Consider the following 15,963-nt stretch of genomic DNA (forward strand, 5'->3'; position numbering starts at 1 on the left):
ATTCTCAAGGGGGCTGACAGGGTAGTTGCTGTGAAAAATGTTCTCACCTGGCTGGGGAATCTAGAATACAGGGTCACAGTCTCAGAGTAAGGGGTCGGCCACATAGGACTGAGAGGAAGAGAAATTTCTTGGCTCAAATGTTTGCGAATCTCTGGAATTCTCAGAGCTGTGGATATGAAGTTCTTGAGTATATTCAAAGACGGAGTCGATAGATTTTTGAACACTGAGGGAACTAAGGGATATGGGGATAGTGAGGGAAGGTGTAATTGTGAGAAAAGATTGGCCGTGATCTAACTGAAAGCTGAAGCAAGCTCAAGGGGCTGTATGACCTCTTCCAGCTTCTATTCCTTATGCTCTTACATTGAATTTGGTCATACTTTGCTCAGTCCCATTAAACAAGGGCCTTTTCATGTTAAAATTGTTTTAAGTTTCAGCTTGGGATGGATCAGCCTTTGCCTGAATCTCTTGTGGATTCCGCATTAATGCACATTGTGTATTCTTAGCTCAATCCCACAATTTTATTGGTCTTCATCAAAATAGTACCCTTTCATTGAATAAACAGTTCTCTGTTACTTAGTTCAATATGCATTACCCTAATTTATCCACATTAAGGGTCCATCTGACACATTCTAGCTCATATATTTAATTGGTCCAATTCTCCCTGAAAATAATCATTTCATTACCTTCTCTCACATCCTAATAAAAGGATTAAAGATAGGGTAAATGCTGTAAATAGTACAGGGGCTCCAGATCAGGTCCCTGTGGAATTCCACTGATTACTTTATCCCAAAGCAGAAATGTTTCCATTTATCACCCACATTCTTTTCTGTTGCCAAGTCAGTTCTCAATTAACTGGGCGGTTAGTGAATGGTCCCATGAGGTTTAAACTCGCCTACCCAATGTCACGTAAGGATATTTTGTCAAACGCCGTCAGAGAACAAGAATATGAGAAATAGAAGCAGGAGGAGGTCGTATAGCTGGCCCCACCAACCTGCTCCATCAGTCAGCAACACCATAGGATCACAGGATCATGGGAGCAGGAGGCGGCCTTTTGGCCCCTTAAGCCTGCTCCACCATTCAACTAGATCATGGTTAATCTTCTACCTCAAAGCCATTTTCCTGCACTATCCCACATCCCTTGATATCTTAATATCTGGAAGGCTATTGATCTCTGCCTTGACTATACTCAATGACTGAGCATCCACACTCTGGGGTGGAGAATTCCAAAGATTCACCCACCTCCGAGTGAAGGAATTTCTCCTCATATGTCAGTCCTAAGTGGCCTACCTCTTATTCTGAGACTGTTCGCAGGTTCTAAACCTCCCTGTGCCACCCACAACCACCGCCCCCCCACCCCCCACCAAAACCTGGGGAAACATCCTTCCTGCATCTACCTTGTAAGAATCATCCCTCATTCTTCTAAACTCTCGGGGATATAGGCCCAGTCTCCCTCAATCTGCCTTCACAGGACAATCCCAACATCCCAGGGATCCGTCTGGTGAACCTTCATTGCACTCCCTCTATGGCCAGTATGTCTTCCCTTCTGTAAGGAAGGACAAGTGGCAGATGAAATTTAAGCAGAGAAGTGTGGAGTGAAAACAAAAACAGAATTACCTGGAAAAACTCAGCAGGTCTGGCAGCATCGGCGGAGAAGAAAAGAGTTGACGTTTCGAGTCCTCATGACCCTTCAACAGAAGTGTGGAGTGATCCATTTTAGTAGGCAGAACGCAGAAAGACCCTAGAAAATAAAGGGTACAATTCTAATGAGGGTGCAGAAGTAGAGGGACCTGGGTGTAAATGTGCATAAATCATTAAAGGTGGCAGGATAGGTTCAGGGCGTAGTTACTAAAGCACACGGCATCCTGGCCTTTAAGGCATGGAGCATGAAAGCAAGGAGATTATGTTAAATTAAAGTAAAGTACTGTGGATGCTAGAAATATGAAATAAAAAAGAAAATGCTGGCAAAGCCCAGCAGATCTGACAGCATCTGTGGAGAGAGAAACGGGGTTAACGTTTCAAGTCAGTATGACTCTGAAGAAGAGCCTGAAGGAGAGTCACACGGACTCAAAACGTTAACCCTGTTTCTCTCTCCTCAGATACTGTCAGACCTGCTGAGCTTTTTCCAGCGTTTACTGGGATCATGTATACAACACCGTGTAGTGATTGTAAGTAAAATCTTTCCGACTGACGAATCAGCCCTAAGCTTCGGCAATCTTAGGGGTCGAGTTTGACCTGGTTCAAGCACGTAGCTTCTAAACGAGTTCTGTAATAAAGTTATCAGTTTCAAGTAAGAAATCTGCCCGGTACACCAAGGTTATTACAATTGGCGACAAGGATAAATAGCTCCAACGCTGCACCTCGCCTCCTGAATGTGAGAACATCAATTCTTAAGGGAAGAAAGAGAAGTACACTCACCAGCCATGCCACTCTTCAGCAGAATTGACCCTTCTGACTCGTCCCTGGAAGACTGGAGCCAGCAAACTGAGCGCCCAGGTTTCTATTTTGTGGCGAGTAGAAATAATAGCAAAGGAGAAGCAGAAAGCAAAGTGTCTGCAGGAGCAAGATATATAATCTCATCTGCAGTCTGACAGCCCCGAACATGCCCAATTCTAAATCTTTTAACAAGCTGGTAGACCTCGTGAAGACACATTTTCAACCGAAGCCATCGGTAATTATGCAGAAATTTAAGTTTAACTCCAGAGTCAGGGCCCCGGGTGAGTCAGTCGCAACTTATATCGCAGAGTTGAAACAATTGACTGAGCACTGCGACTTTGGAGATACTCTCAATGACATGTTGTGGGGCTGGTTAGTTTGCGGTGTACATGACGATGCCGTTCAGCACCGTTCACTTGCAGAAGTTAATACTGATTTGAAGCTCGCTATGGAGATAGCGCTAACGATGGAGAGTGCTGAGGGGGACTCGCTGGCTTTACAGAGTGTGCAACATGGCGCCGTTTCTCAGCTGGGGCAAGAACCTGCCACCGGGTGTGGTTTGGAAACCAGAGAGACGGCCGTGAAACGGGAGAGAGTCTCTACTGCTCGAGAAACAAATAGACATACTGGAAGTATCTCCAGCGATTCAGAAATTAATTTGTTACCGATGCGGGGGTAACCATGTACCAGAAACCTGCAGCTTTAAGGAGGCAGAATGCCATTACTGCCACAAAAAAGGGCACATAATAAAACAGGGTGAAATCGAGACAGCCACTCAGACAGCAGACCAAGATGATTGCAGTGCACAATATAACAGAACCAGTTCTGTTGAAGGGTCATGAGGACTCGAAACGTCAACTCTTTTCTTCTCCGCCGATGCTGCCAGACCTGCTGAGTTTTTCCAGGTTTTTGTTTTGGATTTCCAGCATCCGCAGTTTTTTTGTATTTAACAGAACCAGAAGCTGCTGGTACTGATATCTATTCCCTATACAATGTCAAAGCAGTAAAAACTGAATCAATCACGGTCACCCTTCAAGTGAATGGGAAGCCTCTAGTAATTGAAGTAGACACAGGAGCCTCAGCCACAGTGGTGGGAGAGCACCCATTTAAATAGCTAAGTGAAGGTACCCAGCCCCTGAATCTGGAGCAAACCACGGCTCAGCTGAAGGCCTACACTGGAGAGGCAATACAGGTCAAAGGCATCACCACTGTACCATTCATCTTGTTGAGGCACTGCGGTGGCTGTCCTCTTTTGCAGGGCATTGGCGCTGACCTCCACTGTCACTGCCTCCCATGCTGGATTGGTGATGCTGCCACCCCTCCTGCAGCCAGGGCAGGGGTAGAGGACATCACCGTGGGCCTGCACGGCGTTCAAAACGGACTCGAGGGATGCATCACTAAACTGGGGGGGGGGGGTGGGGGGGCTGCCTTTCAGGGCCATCCTGTCTTCTGTGCAGCAGTCCTGGGCTGGAAGCGCTGAGAGGCGTGAGCGCGTGGCTGCACTTTAACCATGGCTGCCGGCCATGTGATGAAGCGGCGAGGTGACGGTGTGGCGGGTGCGTGAGAGCCTGCCCGCCATGGAAACGTCCCACCATTTCCCAGGAATGCATAACTGACGTGGCGGGTTTGGGATGATACGGAGTGTGAAGCCACCATAGTGGCCAGCGGATAAAACGTCGTTTTCCCCACCCGCTACCACACTGAGGGACGATTCCGCCCAGTGTCTTTTACTGTTGTTAAAAAGTCACTTTAAACAGTTCAACAGAGGTTTGGTCAGCTGCTAACATTCCAGATTGATCTCGCTCTCGCTGCAATACTTCAAACGACTTTACGCAGGAAAAGATTAGAAAACACCAACAGCACCTTTCGAGCCTGCTTTCTCCATTAAAGCAATGAAGTTATACTTTGGAGATTTGGCAAAGGCATTGCCATTAAAGGGTTGGAGATGTTGGTAGGGAGATTCATGGGAATGACCCAGTCATGCTTGTACTGACCTGTGATCTGACAGCCGGACTGCAATTCAAGGTTGCGGGAGAAAGTGGAAAGTGGTTTCATATTTTTCCAATTCTTGTGACTGGCTATGTCCTGGGGAAATGAATTATTCCGAGGTGTCTTTCCACAGGTAATCCCAAAGTTCAGATGTTCTTGCTCCTGTGTGAGAGTAGATCACGATCCAAGATATCGTTTCGGTCTTGTTGAAGGCACGTCTAATTTTGTTCAGAGCACGTTACAAGTTTGCTTATTCTATAGCTGTGCCTTAGTAACCACAGTCCTCCTTATCTCAGACCATGTGGGGAGATAGACAAAGCATGCCACTTGTCATACCCACTTAGTTATGCCCACGAGTTTATGAAAAATAAACACTTTACTTTCCAGAAAAGACAATATTGAGAATGGACAACCTGTGCTATAACAAGATGGCATCAAACAGGTCAGCTGACCTCCCCCTTTGTCTGTAGATATTGTTCCGGACAGGAGGGAGTTTAATTTAAACAGCCCTGATTCCTCCTCTCAACACCCGTCCATGAACAGAAAGGTGTTTTGATTTTGATTCCCCCCCGCCTTTATAAGCGATGGTTTATTTCCCATCCCCTGTTTTGGTCTGATCCAATTTCTATTAATAACATCATAAATTAATAACAGCAAACACGAGATAGGGTGAACTCAGAGGGTTAGTTTATTCGCACATATTCAAAACATGGGAGGAGTCGTCTCTACCTAGCCCCCTGTGCATTCATTCAATAAATGAGAGAGAGAGAAATATTTACAGGGTAAAGACCACAGAGTAAAGAAGTATTGTTTCATGTGAGTCCAAAGTCAAGAATCAAAGTCCTAGGGTGTATTCCTTCCCAGAGGTCAACAGGATGAAAACTGATGAGATAATTAACTTTTCCAGTAGCAATGATTTCCATGATGGCACAGCAATGAATTAGTCTTGTAGGTGATTGTACAGAAATTCCAGTAAAAACAGTGTGGATGGGGACTGTAGATGGGGGCCAGGCATTCAAACCTGGACAGAGCCTCTTTTCTGTGCTGCTGCTTGATAGGTGGTAGGTGGCAGACTAAGCTTTGCAGTACAGCAAGACAGTACATCTGGGGTGATGGTTCATGTCACATGACTCTCACTCCTCCACATTGGCTTTGACATATCCTTTGTCTAGGTCCCTGAGATTGTTAATGTTCCGACCGTTAAGAATTTGAAAGGAAGGCTGCAGGGTCCTTTATCCTAGCCGATGACTTGGCTCCAGTTGGCCAGGCCTAGCTTATGAAATGGAGATGGCCTTTGTATAATTCCCTTCGAATTTGGTCTCTGCAGTCCAAAGGGGCTGTAAGGCCTCTTCAGAGATAATGAGGTGCAAGTCTTTGTCATACTAACCTGATGGCTCTTTTGTTTAGGTTCAAAACCAGACCTGGCTTCAGTCATTTTAAAAGGCTATTGTCCAGTTTTAAAATTTTAGGAATTATCCATGATAATTTTATATATTTCATAAAAATAGTGTCAGGTCTTAGCCCTGTTACAATATACATGAAACAACAGGAGGTTAGGAGCAGCCTGCTTCTCTGGTCAGGACATTAAAATGTAATGACCTTTTTGGAATATTGCATTGAAGATATATTAACAATTCAATAGCTCAGCCCTGTGGAATTCACGGCTACTTTTGTCTAAAGGTCTACAGAAACTGACATACAGTGGCCACTTACCGGCTGCAGAATGAGATTCCACAGAAGGAGCCGGAAGAAAAGTCACTCTACCACAAGAAGGTGCAAATGGCCAAGACTCAATCCACATTGTGTGTCAGTGCTAACATCATCAGGGAGTATTTGTGTGGAAAATGGGAAAACTGATACTATGGTCACCCAACAGTTTCTGATGTGAAACAATTATGAGCACATATTGGGAGATCAGAAGTCAGTCAGTCTGGGAGACAAAGGGCAGAATCGTCCTAGGTTTGCGCTCAGTGAACGATGTTTTATCTGCCGGCCACAATGGTGGCGTCTCACGTCATATCTTCCCAATCCCACCACGTTAATTATGCATTCCCGGGGAACACAACATATCCATGGCTGAGGGCTGGAATTCACCCACCACACTATCACCTTGCCGCTTCATCACACCGGGCACCACATTTAAAGTGGAATCCTCACCCACCCACCCCACCGCCTCACTCTGCCCTCGGTCATTTTCACCATTCCTCGTACCACGCCCACCCTCAGTTCGCTTCCCAGGAGGCAGTCATGGACTCATCAGAGCCCTCCCTTGCATGTTCAACTGGACATGGGGGCTAAAGGAGTTCCACGGGGGAAGCTCTTTCCCCCCTATCCTTCTCTGGAGCTCCTATCCGCCCCGCCGCCCCCCCCCCTCCCCTAATCCCCTGCTCCAGACTCAGCCCCCTTTAGTCCTCATCCCCTCATGGATTCCTCCCCTACTTAGTCCAGCCCCCTTCCTGACCCCTTCAGACACACTTACTTCATTCTCCAGCCTTACTCCTTCCCCCTTCCTGACTCCCTCCTCCATTCTTACTTCTTTCTCTCCCCTAGATTCCTTTCCCTCTCTGCATTCCTTCCTCCCCATGGACTCCATCCCCTTTCTGCACTCCTTTCCCCTTCTGAACTCTTTCCCTTATACCTATCTCCCCAGTTGCCATCTTCTCCCCCCCGTTACCCCCTCAACCCCCACCGTATTCCCTCCCCTTCCGCACAAACTCCCCCCCCAAGACATCCTTGTTGCCTCCAACCAACCTCACCCCACCCTGAAACCCTCGTACCTCACCCCCCATGACACCTCTTCCTCTCCCAATCGATCCTAGACCTTTCTCCCCAACCCTGGAACATGTTATTCTCCCAAACACAGCTGGACCTTCCTCTCCACCCCTTCGACCATCATCCGTTGTGAGCAGACCCTCAACGGTGACTTTCCAATGTCCATGAGCTGCTTCCCGGTGGAGCCATGTCCATGAAAATCCACCCGGCATGACATGGACGTTCCTCCGGTGCACTGTTGCTGTCGGGCTCCAGCATCTTCTGCTCCTCGGAAGTCTGCGACATGAGCAAGTCCCTGGCTGTAATTTCCGACTTCTGCAAGTCACACTTGTCAAGATGTGTTCTGCACCAGCCGTGTTCTCCTGCCGAAGTGGGCGGACAATCCGGCATGGGAGGATGATTCCGGTGGGCTGGCATAATAACGACATTCCGATGTATTACAATGAGGTTCCCGATGTCCAATGGCAGGTAATGTGGCCCACCATCGACGGGCTGAGCGGACAATCGCAAACTGGCTTCACGATGCCATGAATCCGATTTCTGGTCTTCTTGGCCTGTTGTCCACTCAAGCCACCGAACACACCCATCGCCGGCGGGCACGGAAAAGGCCACAGGCAGAAGAGATGCCACTCAGCAAAGGACAAACCCTCAAACGGGTTCAGAAGTGGGGCGCTCCTTTTATCTACAGATTTGTAGAACCAAGCCAGACCTTTGCCACAGGAGCTCAACCACAGCTTTACCCAGAGCAAAGCCAGGAACCTCCTGATGCAAGGAGTAAGCCATTCCGAATCCATTGCCAGAAACTTCCAACTTCCATTTACTTAGAGATCAAAAAATAAATCACCAGGGCCTGCAACATTTTCAAATTCCATCTCAAGAGACAAATTTAATTGTGACATTTTTGGAATTTTCCTAAAACTCTCAGTGCAGGCTACCTCTTTTGTCATCACCTTTCCTTGTGTGTGTGGATCTTGTGTGTGTGTGTGTGTGTGTGTGTGTGCTGTTATATTTGTGTGTCGAGAAATGAACATTTATTTCTATTCTTTAAACTTACGAGAAAACCTGTCTTGTATCTGTTCTTAAAAGACACAGCATTCAAGGGGTTAAAACACTTCTTACTTTAAACACATCGGGCCTTAACTTCTGAGCTGCCCACCGTCGGATTGTGGGGGTATCCCAAAGATGCACTGGGGAATCACCTTCGGATGTTCACAGGTAAGGGTTGGCACAGAAATTGCCCGGAAGTATAAACTTCTCCTGGGCAATTGCCCTGCGCCAGGAACCATTCAAAACTGTGATTTAAATCACAAACTCCAGATGGTTCTGATGGGGGTTACATCAATAGTTACTCATTAGTAATTGATCACAAAGTGGAAATCCAATGCTGATTGCCACTCCGAGGAAGTTCAGGCCCATCTTGCTGCACTTATTCGAGAGGCGGAAAAAGGCGGGAACTATGCTACCATCGGTCCCCTGTATGTAACACCCCCAACTCATACCTACTCCTTCAGGTCCTGGTGCATATAATCCAGCCAGGTTCACTGGGTAGGGATGCAGAAGAAAAATTATCTTTCATCTTTCTGGTTTTGGTAGCAAAGAGGCAAATTACAGGAACAGGAGAGGGGGCCATTCAGCCCTCGAGCCTGTTATGCTACTCAGTCATATAATGGCTGACCTGCTTCTTAGCTCCATCTACCCACCTTGGTTCCAAATCCCTAAGGCCCTTACCGAACAGAAATCTATCAATATAATATCAAAGCAAAATACTGCTGATGTGGAAATCTGAAAAATGCTGGAAAAGCTCAGCAGGTCTGACAGCATCTGTGGAGAGAAAGACAGAGTTAACATTTCGAGTCCGTATGACTCTTCTTCAGAGCTGACATTGGTACATCAATGATTGTTTCGGTGCCGCTTCATGTTCTCATCTGGACCTGGAAAAACTTGTAAATTTTGCTTCCAATTTCCACCCCTCCATCAATTTCACATCTCCGACAATTCCCTTCCCTTCCCTTCCTTGATCTCTCTGTCTCAATTTCTGGTGATAGACTGTCCACCAATATCCATTACAAGCCTACCAACTCCCACAGCTACCTCGACTACAGCTCCTCACACCCCGCTTCCCGTAAGAACTCCATCCCATTCTCTCAGTTCCTTCACCTCTGTCACATATGTTCCGATGATGCCACTTTCCAAAATGCACTTCTGACATGTCTTCCTTCTTCCTTAACCGAGGTTTCCCACCCACGGTGGTTGATAGGGCTCTCAACCATGTCTGACCCATCTCACGCGCCTCTGCCCTCACACCTTCCTCTCCCTCCCAGAACCATGATAGGGTCCCCCTTGTCCTCACTTTTCACCCCACCAGCCTCCACATTCAAAAGATCATCCTCCACCATGTCCGCCAACCCCAGCATGATGCCACCACTAAACACATCTTCCCTTCGTCCCCCGCTGTTGGCATTGCATAGGGACCGTTCCCTCCGGGACACCTTGGTCCACCCCTCCATCATCCCCAAACCTCAACTCCCTCCCAAGGCACCTTCCCATGCAACCACAGAAGGTGCAATACCTGCCCCTTTACTTCCTCCCTCCTCACCGTCCAAGGGCCCAAACACTCCTTTTAAGTGAAGCAGCGCTTCACTTGCACTTCCCTCAATTTGGTCTCCTCTACATTGGAGAGACCAAACATAGACTAGGTGACTGCTTTGCATAACACCTTTGGTCTGTCCACAAGCATGACCCCGACCTCCCTGTCGCTTGCCATTTCAACACTCCACCCTGCTCTCATGCCTACATGTCCGTCCTTGGCTTGCTGCATTGTTCCAGTGAAGCTCAACGCAAACTGAAGGAACAACACGTCATCTTCTGACTAGGCACTTTACAGCCTTCCGGACTTAATATTGAATTCAACAATTTCAGATCATGAACTCTCTCCTCCATCACCACCACTTTTCTCTATATTCATTTTTATTTTTTATTTATTTTTTTCCAAACTTTCATTATTATTTCTTAAATTTATTTCCATTTTTATTCATTGTTTTATCCCCAGCTTTTAGCCTTTTCAATCTTTTTTTTCACCACCGTCCCCTCCCCCCACCCCACCCCCACTAAGACCATCTGTCACTTTCCAGAGTGCTTACCCTGGTCCTGCCATTACCACATTCTGATTTCTGCTCTTAATGTCACCATTAGCACCTCCTTTAGCCAACACCACCACCATTAACAACCCTTTGATCTTTTGTTTATGACATCTTTTGTAATCTCTCCTTTGCCTCCACCTATCACTGTCCTTCCATCCAGCTCCCCCGCCTCACCCCCCTTAAACGGTATAAATTTCACCACGTTTATACTTCCCTCCAGCTCTGAAGAAGAGTCATACGGACTCGAAACGTTAACTCTTTGTCTTTCCCTCCACAGATGCTGTTAGGCCTGCTGAGTTTTTCCAGCACTTTTTGTTTTTGTCTCAGAAATCTACCAACCTCTGTCTTGAACTTTTCAATTGAACCCCAGCCCTCAACATTTTTTCTGGGGGAGGGAGTTCCAGGTTTCTACTCCTCTTTGTGTGAAGAAGCTCTTCCTGACATCACCCCTGAACGGCCTGGCTCGAATTGTAATGTTACACAGCCTCGTTCTGGAGGCCCCATCAATCAGAGGAAATAAATTCTCTGCACCTACCCTATCAAATCTTTTAATCACCTAAAACACTTCCATTAGATCATCTCTTAATCTTCTTTAATCGAGGAAACACAAACGTAGTCCGTGCAGCATCCTCAAAATTTAACCCTCTTTGACAAGGCCCAGGTATCACTGTATAATAGCCAGCTTACAGCTCCCCACCCTTCCCCAGGTCGGATAATCTAAACTCCAACACAGACACAGGGCACCAAGCACCACATTTACTTAATTACTTTTTGTCTTCATCTCATTACGGTTGTCATGGCAGTCAGAATCGATCATGTGACGGTGTAACCGCGTCACTAACCTGAATCTTCCTCTCCTGGTCTCATTTCAGTTCCCATGTGCCTTGTTACTGGATGACAGTAATCCTCCAAGAAAGACAATTGTGTACGAGCATAGGCAGCAGCTCCTTCAGAGCCTTGCCTCATTTTGTTTTCTGTAACAGTTTTCCTGTCAAGCTCTGAATTCCTCTTAGGTTTTATTACAGTAGCTAATTGTAATTGTGGAGCTGAAGATGGGAGAGAGAGCGAGAGCAAGAGGGAGATAGCTGGATAATTATCATTACTAAAGTTCTCATTTTGTTCAGGCTCCAACAGATAGACACACGGATGAGCAGATTGTAAAAAATGTTTATGATTCAGCTGCAGCATATGGCAGCAAATATAACCATTTATTAATCCACTTGCTCCAAGTGATTTCTCAGTACGAAACTCCCTAGTTCTCAGTCTATTCAATGTGTTCTATTTAATTATCCACATCACCGCAGCAAAGATGGAGATACAGGACCAGAGTGCCTCTCAGAGTCACCCTGGAACAGGCCTCGGCACAGATGTAATATTCAAATTGATTTTTAATTGCATACAACATTACAAGCTCCTACCGCCTGTCTCTGCGCATGTGGGGGTTTTTTGTCAAAACTCCATCCTGTCTGTTTTGTTTCTCCTGCAATATTCGACAGCCGTAGCTCAGTTATAGGCGTTCCTCTGCCCCTGGTCTCTATGGAGCCACCCCACAGAAGATATCTCCTTTGGGAATAGAGTAAGAGTTTTCCTGCTCCCTTCAAGAACTCAGGGTTGGATGAAGGGACCGAATGCATGGTTGCTATATTTGCTGGTGACAGAAAGATGGGTAGGAAATTAAGTTGTGAAGAGGATCTAAGGAGTCTGCAAATGTTAAGTGAGTGGGCAAAAATTTGTGGGCAGATGGAATATGATGTGGGCAAATGTGAGCATGTCCACTTTGGCAGGAAGAATAGAAAAGCAGCAAATGATTTAAATGGAGAGAGGTTGCATAACTCCGAGGTACAGAGGGATCTGGGTCTTGGTGCATGAATCAGGAAAAGTTAGTATGCAGGTACAGCAAGTGATTAGGAAGGGAGATGGAATTACATCGTTTATTGCAAGGGGAATGGAATATAAAAGTAAGAACGTTTTGCTACAGTTGTACAAAGCATTGGTGAGACCACATCCAGAGTGCTGTGTACAGTTTGGTCTCCTTATTTAAGAAAGGATATAATTGCAATCAAAGCTGCTCAGGGAAGGTTCACTTGGCTGATTCCTGGGATGGGGTGGGGGGGGTTGGACAGGCTGGGCCTGTATCCACGGAAGTTTAGAAGGCTGACAGGTGATCTTATTGGCACATGTAAGATCCCGAGGGGACTTGACAGTTTGGAGGTTGAAAGGATGTTTCCGCTCATGGGAGAGATGAAAACTAGGTGGCACAGCTTAAAAATAAAGGGTCTCCTACCTAAGGCAGAGACGAGAGGAATTCTTTTTTCTCTCAGAGCGTCATGAATCTTTGGAACTTTCTTCCAGAGAGAATGGAGGCAGGGCCAATGGAGAATTTTAAGGCAGAGAGGTAGAGAGATTCTTGACTAACAAGGGAGTCAAAGGTTAATCAGGGGTAGGCGGGAATGTGGAGTTGAGGTTACAATCGGATCAGCCATGATCTTATTGAATGGCAGGGCAGGCTCGAGGGGCCGAATGGCCTACTCCTGCTCCTGATCCATGGGCAGAATTTTCACCTCAGCGGGCGGGGCTGCACCCGACCCACTCGAGCCTGAAATGACCCATGATGATGTACCGCGAAAGTTTGGTCAGCGGGCACACGCGGGAGTTGGCAGCACACCCGCCGACAATTAGGAGGCCATTAAAGTATTAATTAAATTGATTCATAAATAATAGAATTAATAAATAATAAAAAGGCCAAGCGGCCTTTGCACTCTTTAGGAAACCCCATCCACGGGCAGGAATGAGGCATTTTACATTTAATTTATAACATATCCCTGCTCATGTGACAGTCACAAGAGAGGACTTTTTTTTTTAACATTCAAAAATTCTTCAAAGACCCTTCCCCTTCCTGAGGCAGCTCTGTGTCCCAGGGGGATTATCCAGCGTGCACTCACGGGTATGCGCAAAGTTCCTCGTTCGCCCTCCTCCCCGCTCCGCACAGGCAGCGCTGAGCGCTGTCGCTCATGTTTCATGCTGGGCGGGCCTTAAATGGGCCTAATTGGGCCCGGAATTTAGTTTAATTGGCCTTCCCATCTGTGATGCGGGCATCCATTTCAGGTGCCCATCCGCCCATGGGGAACGTCCCTGGTGGCAGGTTGGGCTCAGGGAGCTGTCCCGACTTGGCTCTGCCCCCTATTCTCCAGGCAACACCCCCACCTCCGAGTCTGCCACCGGGGTTGGGAAAATTCAGCCCCCATGTTTCAACTCACCAAGCTTTCATAAAGAAGAACAGTAACTGAGCAGGGATATTCGCTGCTGGCTCATTGAAGCATTGCCCTTAACCCGGTCTCCACGTAAATGGAAGCTGTTCATATTATAATGTCATTAAGTATTAAATTGGATAGTGGAAGAGAACACAATTATCAAAGGTTCATGCACAGGATTCATGACTTTTCACCTGTTAGAATGACAGGTCAGAGAATGAGGGCGACTGAGGAACAGGTACATGAGCCTTTGATAGTTTAGTTAATATTCCAGATGATGAATCACTGCACCATCTCCGCTGATTTATTTAATGTTTCTCAAGGGACACTAGAATGTATAGGATCAGAGGATTGGTAGACACCTGCTTAGTTCCTTTTGCTCGGGGAGTTCCATCCACAGCTCTTTCTCTGCCACAGCTCTCATTCACTCTCTCTGCCGGCCATCTGTCCAGTTCCCTCTTGAATTTGCGAACATTATGTGCCTCCCACTATATTCCCAGGTGGTCTGTCACCACCTACTTGACAAAGCAGTTAAATCGTCAGCTTTCAGTTTCTCCCATCTGAGTTTATCATCACTGAACTCCAAACCTGATACACACACAAAAACACAATCATGCTCACACACATACATACACACACACATACACACACACACACAAAAACACAAATACACACACACAAAAACACAAACACGCTCATACACACACACATACACACACACAAAAACACAAATACACACACACAAAAACACAAACACGCTCATACACACACACATACACACACACAAAAACACAAATACACACACACAAAAACACAAACAAGCTCACACACACACACACAGAAACATAGATGCACACACAAATACACACTCAACACACACAAACACACAGACAGACAGACACACATATCCAAACACACACTCAGCACACACAAACATGCAGACCCACAGCAGAACACAGGCATGTGCACACATACAAACACACATGCAGATACACAAACACACAGACACAAACACACACATAGACACACACAGGTATGCACAAACTGATACACACACATATGTTCACACACACACACACACACACACACACACACACACACACACACACACACACACACACACACACACACACACACACACAACAGACACCCAGGAATGTGCACACATACAGATACACACACATACACTCTTGTATTCGCTAACCTACATTGGCTCTCAGTCTGGAAATTCCTCAACATTAAAATTCACTTATAAAAACAGAAAATGTTGGAAATATTCAGCAAACCTGGCATCATCTGTGGAGAGAGAAACAGAGTTAACATTTCAGAATGATTATCTTTCATCAGAACTCAGTTATTTATTTCAGATTTCCAGCATCTGCGCATTTAATTTTAGTTTATTTAAAATTCTCATCCTTGTTTTCAAAGTTTCATCCAAGAGGGGGTAAGAAGGAGATAGAAGCTATCCACTGGCAGCTGCTGGAGTAGTTAAAAAGGCAACTAGCTAGAACAGTTTTTCTCTGTGCCTGTGTTTAGTCCCTTTGTTTGAGAACGTGTAAATTCAGACATTCTCAGTACAACCAGCACTGGAGTGCGACCTTAACAGAGTGTGAGAGTTTGGTGAGCTGAGGGAATTCATTGGGGATGGGGTGGGGGGGGAGGTAATTCTTTGCTTTTGCTGACATATTCACCCTGTAGGAATTGGTCCTTGCTCTGCTACAGGGGAAGAAGCTAGTGGTGAGTATCTGGTGAGTATCCGGTAAGTGGTTAAGGGCCATTCTATTCCTAAGGCCAACAAGCTTGAGGCTCTCTCAGCTTGTTTGGGTGAGAGTGGGGGCTGCACACTGGATGAGCTAACTGCCCATGGGCACCGTGATACAGGAAGCCATTCAAGTGGGGAGACCAGAAAGGAATGTAGTGGTAGCAGGGGACAGTATAGTAAAAGGGTTTGACACTGTTTTCTCAGCAGCAAAGAACCTGAGTCCAGGCTGCTTTGTTGCCTGCCCAGTGCCAGGGTTATGGATATTTGCTCAGGGCTGGAGAGGAACTTACAGTGGGAGGGGAAGGATCCAGTTGTTGTGGTCCACGTACGTACCAAGGACACAGGTAAAAATAGGAAAGAGATTCTGCATAGTCAGTATGAGGAGCCAGGCACCAAATTAAATAGCAAAACCTCAAAAGTAATAATCTCTGGATTATTACCTGAGCCACGTGCAAATTGGCATAGAAGAAATAAGATTAGAGAAAAGAATACATGGATCAATGATTGATGTGGGAGAAGTGGGTTCAGGTTCATGGGGCACTGGCACCAGTATTGGGGAAAGTGGGATCTGGACCATTGGGATGGTCGACACCTGAACCATGCTGGGGCTGGTGTC

This window comes from Carcharodon carcharias, chromosome 7 (assembly GCF_017639515.1).
Source record: "Carcharodon carcharias isolate sCarCar2 chromosome 7, sCarCar2.pri, whole genome shotgun sequence".
Classification (NCBI taxonomy): domain Eukaryota; kingdom Metazoa; phylum Chordata; class Chondrichthyes; order Lamniformes; family Lamnidae; genus Carcharodon; species Carcharodon carcharias.